This window comes from Myotis myotis, unplaced genomic scaffold (assembly GCF_014108235.1).
Source record: "Myotis myotis isolate mMyoMyo1 unplaced genomic scaffold, mMyoMyo1.p scaffold_m19_p_3, whole genome shotgun sequence".
Taxonomy (NCBI): Eukaryota; Metazoa; Chordata; class Mammalia; order Chiroptera; family Vespertilionidae; genus Myotis; species Myotis myotis.
In genome coordinates this window covers 19,955,535-19,969,967 of record NW_023416335.1, presented here as the reverse complement: position 1 = coordinate 19,969,967, position 14,433 = coordinate 19,955,535, and the positions used below count along the sequence as shown (strand labels likewise).

General features: G+C 37.2%; 1 long non-coding RNA gene across 1 annotated transcript in view; it reads right to left on the bottom strand.

The window, feature by feature from the left end:
• Nucleotides 1-821: 821 nt before the first annotated feature.
• The window catches only part of LOC118651455, an 83,008-nt gene continuing 69,396 nt past the window's right edge, over nt 822-14,433 (bottom strand). The window contains exon 4 of the long non-coding RNA XR_004966246.1: nt 822-919. This is a non-coding gene — a long non-coding RNA (uncharacterized LOC118651455). The remainder of the gene's footprint in view (nt 920-14,433) is intronic.

Sequence of the window (14,433 nt, the reverse complement as noted above, 5' to 3'; positions counted from 1 at the left end):
ATGGGTGCATTTAATTGAACTCTGGACTGTCCACTTTGGCCCACACCTGTTATAATAAGGACCTGGGCACATGTTTTATGTGAACATTGCTAATGCCTGGGTTTCTGTTTAGTTTGAAAGGTCAGAGTTAGCTGAAGCCATCATCTGTGTGTGAGAATAAGATGAAGTAATTATGCAATAGCAAGAGGCATTGAGAATGGTAGAAGGACTTGCTCCTCTTACCCTGAGAGGGTCAGTGATTGTAGTGAGCTGTAGATGCAGGCTTCCACTTTCTCCCTCCAACAATTACAGAATGTTGTTAATTTGGCTACAACTCCAAAGGTTTTCAAATTCCATTGGTCATTGAATTTACATTGTCCAGTTAATTCTATAATTATTTACTCATCAGGATAAAGAGTGCTCCTGTCTATGGGCAGAGCAAGTAATACTAAAATGATTGATGCCAGTCCTTCAGATCTGTCATGAAAACTGGGTAGGAGGTGGGCCATTTCCAAACATGACCGGCCTTTTCAATTTCCATTTCCTACAAATGGGAAACAATATGCCAATGACAGACTGACTGATGTTTTTGGAGCGCTTCAGAAAGTGTTTGCTTCTTTTTGAAGAGCAGTCGGCAGATCTGGCAAACACTGTTGTCACAACTAACCCAACTAAGTGAGAATGTTTTTGTTTGTTATGAGGCCTGAAGCAGAGCCAACAAAATTTGTGATTAAATTACAAAATTTTAAGCAAAGAGAAGCAGCATTTGTCTTATGGAAGAACACATTATAGATGAATCCCTGGTTGGGATGTATAAGAAATGATGTTTAATCTGTTCATACCTTCACTTGTGAATGTGGGAGAATCATCACGAGGCTTGACAATTGTCTTCTCTGGATTTTTCCTTCTGTGAGCTCATTCCATGAACCCAGGCCTGGACCTTAGGGACACAAAGACATAATTACATAAAGCAGGGAAATCTCTAGTCCAATTGCCTTGTATATATGGTTCAACTGGTTTCAAAAGCTTGCTATTTCTTTTTGGCCTTGGGACTTAGGTGAATTCAGCCAGTCTTGACAATCACATGCATTTAAGTAGCTGGAGTTTACCCAGGAATAGTTCCATTTTTAGAAGAGCTATGCCTACACCCTTAATTACATTTCTACTTCACATTATTCTCATGAAAGTAATGTGAAATATAAAGGTGGGGTCTGGATACATGGTATGAGTAAGTAGTTCCTTCTCATTCTTCATGTCTCAGCTTAAATCATTACTGCCTCCTCTGTAATTTTATCTGTTTGCTATTCTATGGTCTGTATCTACTAGTACATCTACAATGTAAGTGACATAACACAGGGTGCTAAAAAAGAGCCTGCAAGATGGCTCCCAAAATCCCCTGCCTCCTGGTAGTCACAACCTGTGTAGTCACCTTCCACACTGCATCAGGACTGGACTCTGTGGCCAAGAAAATACAGAAATGATGGCATGTCATGTCATTCCCAACATTAGATTTTGAGAAAATGGCTTCTGACTTGGGTGTGCCCCCGCTTCCCTCTCTTTCTCTCACAGGTTACACTGGGGGGAGCCTGCTGCCCTATACTGAGCAGTCTTATCAGAGAGGCCTGAGTGTCAAAGAACTGAAGCCACCTTCCATCAGCCAGATGAGTGTGCTGAAAGCTGATTCTCCATCCCTTCAGGTGACTGAAGCCCTGGCCAACAACTTGAATTGTAGCCTCATGAGAGGCCCTGAATCAGAATGACTCAGATAAGCTACTTTTGAATTCTTTACCAGCAGAAACTATATGAGATAATAAATGTTTGTTTCAAATTGCTAAGTTTGGGGTAATGTGTTCCACATCAATAGATAACTAATACAGGGAAGATCCGTGTTTGAGTGCATGCTCCATTTCCTAGCACAGGGTGGCAGGCATATTTCAATAACTTGGCTGAATAAATACTTGTTGAATAAACAGATGAACCCAACAGCTATAAACTTTCCCCAGGTACATTCTATAAGAAATGCTTTGTATTTTCTCAGGTAAAAGCAACAAGCTTTTGACTGGAGTTGCTGGATAGGAAAACCCATTAGTCAATAATATGAGAAGAGCCCTTCAATACCTAAGTAGTAATATGAAATTCAGTTAATAATACCTGAGGCTTTACTACAGTATGAAGGACATACATTTTATTAAGCAATTGACATAAACAGAGATATTTATAAAATAAAGTATAAAAAGTCATAAGATATGGTTTTGTGCTGTCTTTCAATTTTGCCTCCTTGGGGATGGTTAGGCAGGTATGATGAAAGGACATGTCTTTCCTAACTCGGCCTTTGTTTTTGTTCTGGTTTCGCATCCTTTTACATTTCCATCCTATGCAAACTATATGGGAATGGGTGCTTCCCTGTTCATGCTAGTCACAAAAAATTCTCAGATCCTCTGAATTCTATTGCGCAAATTTTTAAAGAAAACTACTACAAGTTTGTATATTTACTTTCATTCATAGCTTATTCTCTGAACAACGCTGGTTTAGTATCACCTAGGAGTGGCTTCTCCCCCACCCCACCCCACTCCAACCCCTTCTGGCTTTCCACTCTGACTTTGCCTGTGCTCCTCTGAAGTGGTCAGGGTACTTGGTGATCTTACCTGTTGGCAGTTAAGGAGCAATTTCCAGCCTGAATAGAATCTGGAAAAGACTCCTTAGTGTGTGAAAATTAGTTTACATATTATGTCATCTTCACTACCTGAAGCCGCTGGTGTAGAAGTTTTTTGGGGGGAGAATCTGTAATAGTTCCTACTTCCCAGTCCATATAAAGAAGCCTTATGAGGGAAGTGGACAGATCCATACACTCAGATAACATCACAAAATAAAGTAGACATAAGCAAAGTTTAATAATTATTAAAAATCACCAACGAAATGGCCAATATGGCTCACTTTTACAATCTTTCAATTTTTTAGTTTGGAAAACACTAGACATTTATCTGTTTCTTTTAGAACATCTGGAATTTTTAATATTCCTGTACACAAATTAAAAATTGTAATAGTTATATTTAGCTTTGATTATATAACCATAGTTTTAACTATACTGTTAAATATCTTCTACTTGAAATAATTCTCCTACTCTTAACATCCAAAGACATAGCTTATATTCAGGTATTTAGCAAATATTTTAAAACTTGACTGAATCATTACTGTATGCAGTTTGTGGCTGTTCAATTTATAAATATTCTCCCTCTTCCTGAATTCCACTCCCAAACATACACGAATATAATCCATACCTGTTTTCACCACATTACTGTTTCCAAAACCAAGGAATAGTCCCAACATCTACCAATCAATCTTGTACTTCATTCAAAATGCACTTGAATACTTTATTAAACTTTCATCAACTACAATGATTGTCTCATTCATTATTTATTGGTTTGTAAGTAAACTCAAATATCTGTTCACACCACCTCTCTTTTTTTAAAGCCTCACCTGAGGATATGGTAGTTTTAAAAATTGATTATGAGAAAGAGAGAGAAACATCAAAGTGAGAGAGAAAACTCAATCAGTTGCCTCTCGTGCACGCACCTACTGGGGGATCAAACCTGTAATCTAGATATGTGCCCTGACAGGTAATCATACCCACAACATTTGTTGTATAGGGCCATTCCCAATAAACTAAGCCAGGGCAATCATCTCTTTATTATTTGGTTCCTAAGTGTAAGTCTTCTACATCTAATTTGTTAGTTTCTTTTTAGAAGGCATCATACTTTGTGCCTCTTTGATATTTCTTATAGTACCTGACCCCAGTGCTAGGCAAAGCATTTTAATGTATACTATCATCAATCAAATACACTTAATATGATATTCAATTAGGAAAAGAGAGCCAGAGGGAATATATATATATAATTTTTACAAAAACCATAATTAGTGGCAGTTGTACCAACAGCATGTTTGGTGAACATGGGTAGGGAAAACTATACGGGTCTATTAACTATTAATCCCCCAATGTCATACCTCAATTTCTCAGACTTGAATTTCCATATTTTTCATAAGACAAGGGGACAGAACTTGTCTTCTTTCCTTCTGAAAAAATGCCCTTTTCTGTTTCTCTGAATTCCTCTCCTAAAACTAACATTGTGAAAATTTTTTCTTTGCTGTTTTCTTAATATATCATATTTTTATTGAAAATGTTATAGCTAATCTTTAAGAGCAAATACAGTAAAAAGACAGTAATAAGCATACTATCTATACTGAGGATTTCTTTCCGCATACACGTATTAGGTCCTTTGTTCATCCTGATTTCCCAGCTTAGATGGCACCTGGAAGCCAGATGCATTTCTATACTTCTAAGAGAGGAGCTCATCACATCTTTCTCTCACTAGCCTCCATCTCAAACATCTTCAGAAGCCTTAATCTTCCAGGTTTTCGAACTCTGTCCTACACAAAGGTCCCTTTACCTAGTAGACAGATCTAAAACCTGTGAATATGATATCGCTTCAAAACTCTGCTACTCTTTAGTCCATAGTTTGTACATTATATAAGGTCTTGATAAGTAGATTCTGACTTCAGTTAATGTCCTTGCCTACAGAGAAATCATTGCTTTGTTGTACATGTACTCCTATGTACTCAAAGCCTCAGCCCCTGACCCACCACCTCCCAACCAAGAATTAATTTCTTACCTGGATAATGCAGTACATTACTTTAATCACCCCTTTTGTTAATATGATGAAAATCATGTTTCCTTATCCTTTTATTGCATGCCCTGCCAACCCCACTTTTGGACCATCTACCTTCTCTGCTCCTCCATATATGGGCTATGATACAGAAAGAAAGAAACAACACTACTGTACACACTAGAGTCCCTATACTTCATGATCTAACCTACAGCTCCACCCTCAGCTAGGTTCTCAGTTATACTTGAAAATCCTATTATGCATCCCTGAATACTAGACTTTATTCCATTTTTTATACTGGTTACGTATAAACTGTTTTTATTTTGCCTAGTTTGTCTCTTTTTCTTTAATCCTACCACTCTAATAGTTTAAATATTTGAATAAGGAATAAATAAGACATTGTATATAAATAACTTAGCATGGTGCCTAGCAGAGCAATTATTTAATAAAGGTTAACCATTACTGTTATTCAATAATTAGAAAATTCTCGAAGTAGAAAATAAAATTATACAGAATCCCCTCCCACCAGCTAGAGATATTTACTGTTCAGCAGTTTTTAACAGACACAATAATTTACGTGAATGTTTACTTCCTCAAAATGTAAACATTAACTTATCAGTTATTTCTCTAAAGTTAAACTGAAAGCTTACTAAAATAATTAAGCAGAAGTGTTACTAATATATTTTAATTTCATGTTTCTTAATGAGATTAAATTTTATAGCTGTTACTAAAACAATAAAATATCATGTAAGTCAAAGCCTGAAAAGATGCTATTTTTCAAAAATTTTAGTATAAAATTATGTAAACATGGACAAAAGTTGATAGAACAGTTCAATAAACACCCACATTCCCAAGTAGATTATTATTTTATAGTTAATATTAATATTTTATAGTTCTTTAGTTCTCTCTTTGTGTTTGTGTGTCTACTGAAGGTTTTGAAATAATTTGTAGATATGACACTTCTAAATATTTCAGTATACAACTCCTAAAAAGAAGATCATTTTCACATTTAATTTTATTTTCACACCTAAGAAAATTAAAAAGTCCCTGATATCAATTAACATATAAGTAGTTTCCAGAGTATTTTACAGTAGAGACATGAAGCAAAACAAAGGATGGTCAAGAGAAGGGCTATGGAAACCTGATTGTAAACCTCAGAGAAGGGTAATTGCTGGGGTCCAACCCCAGCAGGTCCAGGGGTCCCCAAAGGTGTGGACGGAGTCGGCGAAGAAGGAATGACACGGAGACAGAGTTCAGTTGATCAGCAGCCTAGCCAGGATCTCTAGCCAGGATCTCCAGCAAAGTTCTGGTCTGGATCTCCAGCGAAGTTCTGGTCTGGATCTCCAGAGAGGTTCTGCTCAGGTTCTCCAGCCAGGTTCAGTCACCAGGTTCTAGTCAGGTTCTCTTGCCATGTTCTATCCAGGTTCTTCAGCCAGGTTCTCTCGCTAGGTTCTGTCTCTAGGTTCTGTGGCCGGTTTCTGTCCAGGATCTTTTGCCATGTTCTCTCCAGCGAAGTTCTTCTGTCTCTAGGTTCTGTGTAGGTTCTGTGTCTAGGTTCTGTGTCTCTTGGTTCTGTCTTCTAAGTTCTGTGTCTTGCTGTCTTGTTACATCTGTATTTATACCAGTTGATTCAATCCTATCAATCTCTATTACAAAGGTTAGGGCGTTTCTTATCTCCATTCCAGGGAGTAAAGATTATGTAGCTTAAGCATGATTGTTCATAGTTAAAGTGATTAATTACCCACCTGGCACTTAGTTAAGAGGTTTTATTCCCTCCCTAACTTCAGGGGAAAATCCCTACCTGGGGAAACAACCTTTCTCAGAGACCTTGGTTAAAACACATAGTGCCAACATATTAAGAACAGTATGCCATATATGCCAGGTCCCTTGAAACAGCAAGCATGGACCGGCTCCCGGCAGGTAATCAGTGCACCAACCCAATGCTGTTGGCAGCAGCAGAACCGAAAGAATGAGGCCTCACCTTCTGCCATCTTGTCCTGGAGTATCATAGGAATTATTGGCTAATGGGAACTGTCTGCTGATATTAAAGTATGCTAGCCTTTCCAAGGCACCTGGCCCCCCTCAAGGTCTATTAGTAGAAGTCCACATCATCACAAAGTTGTATGAGCTATGGGATGCACAATTCACCAAAAAACAAAGCCTCACCTCTTTCTTGAGAGTTTCCTTATCTCTGAGGAATGGCACTTTGGTCTGATGCACTAACAAATGTGTGTGATTTATGTAAAGTTTCCTGCTGATGTTTTTTGCTGAGGCTGGCTGGGGTCAGCAAGGTGATGGGGGTAATGGGTACGACATCATTTTTAGACTTTACTTGGGAAATTTTTAATCTAGTGTATCCCTTATTGACCCACATGAAATCTGTAGTCTTTGGGGAATTTTTATGCCCAAGAATAACCTAAAAACAACTCTGGGAAGGTTTTCACTTCTCCCTGAGCACACTCTTCTTCTTTGCTTATCCAAATGTGCATGACCCACAGCACGTGGTCCCAGTGTGTGTGCATGGAAAAGGCATGTGGTTTGTCCTAAAGGTGACTAATAAGGATGTCCCTGCCTCAAAGCACAGTGCTTTTTCCCACTGGTCAGAAGGAAGCAAAAATCTTACCCAAAATATCTGAACCATTTATTCCTAAAAGTTGCATGCTTGTTTTGTTATAAATTATGTAGTACATTTACTACTGTACTATTATAATACACATTATAAAATCTACTGAAAAGAAAATATTTAAGAGGCTGAGGTAAAATAAAATAAACATTTAAAAATAATTTTGTCTAATAATTTAATTAATAGGATAAAAACTATGGTGTTATTGCAAACACATTATTTAAAACAGAAATCTGATCATCGGATTGAGTGTGGTAGATATGATTATATTTATCTTTATAATTATATTACATTTAATTATATAAATTATATTTGCCTTTAATTTTTAATATAATTAATAAGCTCATTCAAAGGTTAAAAGTGTTATATATTTCCTTGTATTGCACTTTTTAAAATATTTTTTTTTAATTGAGCTGTACAGAAAGAGGAAGGGAGAGGGAAAGAGAGAGAGAAATATGGATGCGTGAGAGAGACATTGATCAGAGAGACATTGATGAACTGTCTGCAGTCAGAGCAATGCCCAGCCAACTGAGCCACACAGGTCAGAACTTGTATTGCATTTTTGTTTCATGTTTTCTCTATCATTTGTTAAAATTTTAATAAACCATTTATGATGATTGGTTGAGTACAATGTGGGTAATGTACTCAATAAATCAATTTATCCACATGTGTATAAACTGTGATAATCACAACAGCTAAAAGCAAATGAACTTGCTAAGTTGCCACTTTCAATTCCACCATATCCTTTCGCCTTTTCTTCAGAACACATGGTCCCCCTATTTGAGACATGCTAGAAGGGCCTAGATATAAACCCAGAAGTTAAGTATTCTGAAGATTAATTTTGTTGTCATTTTTGGTGAAAATCAATGTAAATAAAACTTTTAATAACTTATTTCAGCATCTAGCATGGTTGCTTTGTGCGCTTAGCAAGCTCCCACCCCACTTTGGAGGTCTTTATGTAGACTTATTTAACAGGGAACATCAGGTCAAACTGATTTATCAATTTTTGACTCTGCTGATAAAGTCAGGCAAGAATAATGAGTTTAACTGAGAGGGGATGAGGCAATGACTGAAGAAGGGGAGGCTTCAACAATTTCCTGGGGAGATAACAGATAGATTAACCATTTTCCAAAAACCCACAATATAGCGACCTCTTCCCTCTACAGCTACTATACTTAAAAGGTAACAACTAAGCCATTTAATACCTTTTATGTTTTCTGCCTTAAAAAAAAATAAAGACAGAAACAAACTCTGAATGAGCTGAGTCAGTAAAGAAAGGTCAAGTGAAACCGCGATGGCACATTTTGTTCTGGAGAGTCTTTTTCCCCCCTCCATACTGAGCAGAATAAAGAGCCCAGTTGTGACTGCTACACAGTGGTTTCTTAATTGAGTCTTCCATCTTCACAGAACCAGATGAGAGAGTCAGTTAAAAGGGAATAAATTCAAAACCATGTGCAGTTTCAGAACAAACTGTCCAAGCCTCCTAAAAGTGAAGTTCTTTGAAACCCTGCTGCTGTTTCCACTACATCAGGCCCTTTCTAACTCCAGCCAAAGAACTCCTGCATTTCAAGTGGAGATCCCCTAATGAAGTGACATTTGACTGTTCACAGTAAATTATGTAGTCTCTCCCATGAGAGTAGTATTCAAAACTGCATTTCCTCAGTTCTGTTCAAGTGAGAAAACACTACATGAAGGGTCTGGAAGCCTTACATCTATTTCTGGGCATCACAAGGTGGGACAGAGCTGAGCCTGGTCCATCACAGGATGTCAATGGAGGCCTGATCGACTGGGGCAACTATTATAGAAGTATCAGGGAATGAAAATGTATCAATAATTGGACCTGTTGTTAAGTTGGAAGCCTGATGAACAAAGGGATTTTACCAAAAGAGCCAAAAATCAGGGAAGCCTGGAGTTGCCAGAGTTCCTACAGTAAGGAGAGATTGTAATGAAATATTTAGGGACAGAAGCTGAAAATTCAGAACAGAATGACCTGTTACACAGTAAAGATCTTTAATCCTATGATAAACTCAATTCAATTTACACCTGGGAATGTGAAATAATCAAGCTGAGAAGCAATGCAATCTAAATATAAGAGCATCACTAAGTGCTTGATATAACATACACTAAGAGATTACCACGTGATTCAAATAATGTGTAGAAATTTAGCTAAGTAGTGAAATGGAAAATAAAATCTATGTATCCAAATCCTAAGGCAAAATGGCTATTTGGTGAGCATAAAAGATTACTACAGTTGTAAAACTTGTTTTGCAGTTCTGGTTTTATCATGAAATTATTGAGTGATCTCAGGCAATTTTGAGCCTTTGCTTACTCATCAGTAAAATGAGAGTCAAAAGATGCAAATAGCATAAAAATTTTTTAAAGATAGTCATACCCTTAACTTTCCTCTGTCCCCATGAACCCTGAGTCCAATTTCTCAGAGAAATGCACTATTAATACTTTCTTTGAAGTCTTATGCAAATATATATGTAAATTCTTTAATAGTATGTGAAATATTATTAGACATACTATTCATACCTTGCCCTATTTACATTATAATATATGTTAGGGGCTGAATTGTGTCTCCTCAAAATTCATATGCTGAAGTCCTAATCCTCAGTACCTTAGACAATATTTGGAGATAGGTCTTTAAAGAGTTAAGCTAAAATGAGGCTGCTAGAGGAGGCTTTCCTGTAGTATGAATGGTGTCCTTAAAAAAAAAAAAAAAAAAGCCCTAACTGGTTTGGTTCAGTGGATAGAGCATTGGCCTGCAGACTGAAGGGTCCCAGGTTCAATTCCAGTCAAGGGCTTGTGCCATGGTTGCGGGCAGGGCACATCCCCAATAGGGGGTGTGCGGGAGGCAACTGATCAATGTTTCTCTCTCATCGATGTTTCTAACTCTCTATCCCTCTCCCTTCCTCTCTGTAAAAAATCTCTGTAAAAAATATATTAAAAAAAGAAAAAAGAGATTTAAACACTGCCAAGCACAGAAGGAAGACTACTAGAATAAGAAGGTCCTCTACAAGCCAAGGGGAAAGGCCCTCAGGAGAAACCAATACTACTGACACCTTGATCTTCAACTTCCAGCCTCTAGAATTTTGAGAAAATAAACTTCTCTAGTTTAAGACACTCATTCTGTGTATTTAGGTATGACAGTCCTCACAAACTAATACAATGTATTACAGATACCTTCACATATCAATGCATAAGATATACCTTATAACAGTTCTATTATATTATACTAGAGGCCCGGTGCATGAAATTTGTGCACTGGGGTAAGGGTCTCTCAGCCCAGCCTGTGCCCTCTAGCAGTCCAGGATCCCTTGGAGGATGTCCGACTGGTGGCTTAGGCCTGCTCCTTGTGGGGAGCGGGCCTAAGCCACCAGTCGGACATCCTTCACGCTGACGAGAAGGTAGGAGAGGCTCCTGCCACCGCCACTGCACTTGTCAGCAGTGAGCCCGGCTTCTGGCTGAGCGGTGCTCCCACTGTGGGAGCACACTGACCACCAGGGCACAGCTCCTGCATTGAGCATCTGCCCCCTGGTGGTCATTGTGTGTCATGGTGACCTGTTGTTCCACTGTACAGTTGATTTGCATATTAGCCGTTTATTATATAGGATTTTACAGACATGATACATTGATTTTATAATTAATGGAAACATATGGTTGCTTTTGCTCCTATCACTGATTTGCAGTTAAGTGTGGGAAACTCAAACAGAGCTTAGCTATTAAATTCAGGGGGACTAAAGGACTGGAATTTGTAGTTCAGGGTGCCAGAAAGGAGGCAACAGAGAAAGAGCTCCAGAAATCTGTAAAAGAAACACCGTGAGTCTTTTGTTGAATGCCAATTTCTACTTTTCTAGGGGAATACTCCATGAAACTAGGAAAATAATGACATCAGGAAGCAAATTACTGGGCCACTATAAGCCAAACATATTCCACAACTCATGCAGATCTAAGCATCTTCTAAACTACTAAAGCCAGAGTGGAGAAGCCTTGTTGGGAACATGAGATATTCAGTAATGTTCAGTAATATTCAGTAATGAGATATTCAGTAATATTCAGCTCATGGAGAACAAAGAAATGCTATCAGTACTTCTGCACTGTAACATATAATTTGTTAGAAGAGTAACAAATAACAGAGAAGAAAATAGTCTACAAGATGGAATCTGTTTTAAAACTGGCATGTAATAGCTAAAATAAAATTTAAAAAATGCATGCTAGAAAAGAAGAAGAGTAAAATAAAACATAGGTTAATATAAAGTAACCAGACTGAAGCATGAATAAAAGTATGTAAAATATAAAATTAGTATATAAGGCATATGGGGCATATATAACATTTATGCAGGTGGAGTCACAGAAGGAAGAAGAAAGAGAATAGTACAGATGCAGTATAAAAAGATACAGTGATCTAGAATGTCCCAAATCTGACAAAAACATTATACCATAAATACAATAAATGTTATGACTATCAATAAGATAAATAAGTAAAAATATTATAAATTTTCTATAAGATGAAGACTGACCAAATATAATTTAAAACAAAGTGAAATCTGAATTATCTAAAGTCTATTCAAAATTCTGTAATTACCCACAGAAAACTCCAGGCCTAGATTGTTTCACTCATGTATTAGACAAATGTTTGAAATAGTATATTAAAAATAAACTACTTAGAAATAAATATAATTAAAAATATATCAGACTCCTTAACATAAAACTAAAAACAACATGATTAAGAAAAACTTTTAAACAAATACATGAAGGGGCATATTATGTTTATGAATAAGAAGACTCAATATGGTAAAGATATGAATTCTCCCCAACTTGACTTATAATAGATTCAATCCAATTGCCTCCACTTCCTAATATGATTTTTAGTGGAAATTAATAAGTTAATTCTAAAGTGTACATGGAAATGCAATGGTCCAAAATATCTAAAACAATTGCAAAGAAGAACAAAGTTTGAAGACTTTCCTAATCTGATTAAAAATGTCAATTAAAAAGGCATGTTTTATATAATTGTGGTCAGAATAAATGCTTGATATAATTTCAATCTTCTTAAATTTAATAATCAGAAAAATCACTGTACTGAACTTTGATTTATATATATAGCTTCAATATTTTAATAATGTTTTGCTTTTTAAATGGTATCACTGCTAAACAATACCATTTTTTTTTATTGTGGCCCTTTATAATTGGTAGGTGGATACTGGTGTGTCTATGTTCTTTCTTAATTACCACAATGGGGACACTTGCAAAGAATGAAAAGAAGGAAAAAACTCTTTTGATATAAATGTGTTAAATTGTGTGTATTTTTCAGAAAAGAAATGTGACCCAGGAGTCTAAATTAAATCTAACATTGATAATTCTGAACTTGCAAGTGCAGGTTGGTATACATTCCACCCCCCAGAAGTATTTTCCCATAGTAAATAAGCTGCTCACATTTTGTTCATATTTTGTTTTGAATGAGCATCTCCTAAAGAAATACAGCATGATCGGTACTAACTGCATTTGTAAATACATCATACCAGCAAACTATAAAATATAAATTATGTGTCATCATTCTTAAAGTATCTACAAATTTGTAACAATGAAAAAAAATATATATGGTATTTAGTAATACAATAAAAATACTATCGCTTATGTTAAAAACAAAAGTACCCCAGCATGGTACTGGCATAAAAACATAGAAATCAATGAAACAGAACAGAAAACCCAGAAATAAACCATGCCTTTATGGTCAATTAATATTTTACAAAGATGGCAAGAACATATAATGGGTAAAGATAGTCTATTCAATAAATGGTTTTGGGAAAATTAGACAGATACATTCAAGGTGATATTATATCACCCTCTTACACCATACACAAAAATAAACTCAAAATGGATAAAAGACTAAAATATTAGACTTAAAGCCATAAAAATCTTAGAAGAAACATAGATAGTAAAATCTCGGATATTTATTGTAGTATTTTTTTTTTTCTTTCTGATATATCTCATTGGGCAAGAGAAAAAAACGAAAAAATAAACAAATGGGACTAAATCAAACTAAAAAGGTTTTGCACAGCAAAGAAAACCATCAATAAAATAAAAAGACAACCCACTGAATGGGAGAACATTCATTAATAATACATCTGATAAGAGGTTAATATCCAAAATTTCTAAAGAACTTATAAAACTCAACACCAAAAACCAGAACCAATCCAATTTAAAAAAATGGGCAAAGGACTGAGTAGACACTTCTGCAAAGTGGACTTACAAATGGACAATAGACATATGAAAAGATGCTCAATGTCACTAATCATTAGAGAAATGCCATTTAAAACGAAAATGAGATATCACCTCACACCTGTCAGAATGGCTATCACCAATAAATCAACAAATGTTGGTGAGGATGTGAAGAAAAAGAAACCCTCATGCACTGTTGGTAGGAATGCAGATTGGTGTAGCCACTGTGGAAAGCAGTATGGAGTTTCTTCAAAAAATTAAAAGTGGAACTGCCTTATGACCCAGGTGACTTCACTTCTGGGAATATATCCAAAGAAACCCAAAACACTAATTCAGAAAAGAGTATATATACTCCTTTGTTCATTGCAACATTATTTACAACTAGAGGCCCAGTTCACAAAATTTGTGCACCCGGGGGGGAGGGGGGGGTCCCTCAGCCTGGCCTGTGCCCTCTGGCAGTCCGGGAGCCTTTGGGGGATGCCCACCTGCCAGCTTGGGGAGCGTGCCTAAGCTGTCAGTCAGAAATCCCTCTGGCAGCCCAGGAGTCCTCGGAGAATGTCTAACAGCTTAGGCACGCTCCCCACCGCTGGGCTTGCCAGCTGTGAGCCTGGCTTCTAGCTGAGTGGCGCTCCCCCTCTGTGAATACACTGACCACCAGGGGGCAGCTCCTGCATTGAGTGTCTGCCCCCTGGTGGTCAGTGCATATCATAGCGACCCGTCGTTGTGCTGTTTGGTCAATTTGCATATTAGCCTTTTATTATATAGAACTAGAGGCCCGGAGCACAAAAATTTGTGCACTGGCGGGGGGGGGGGGGGATGTCCCTCAGCCCCACTTGTGCCCTCTCACAGTCTGGGACCCCTCAGGAGATAATGACCTGCTGGCTTAGGCCTGCTCCCAGGTGGCAAAGGGCAGGCCCAATCCCTAGGTGCCTGCCCCGCAGCTCC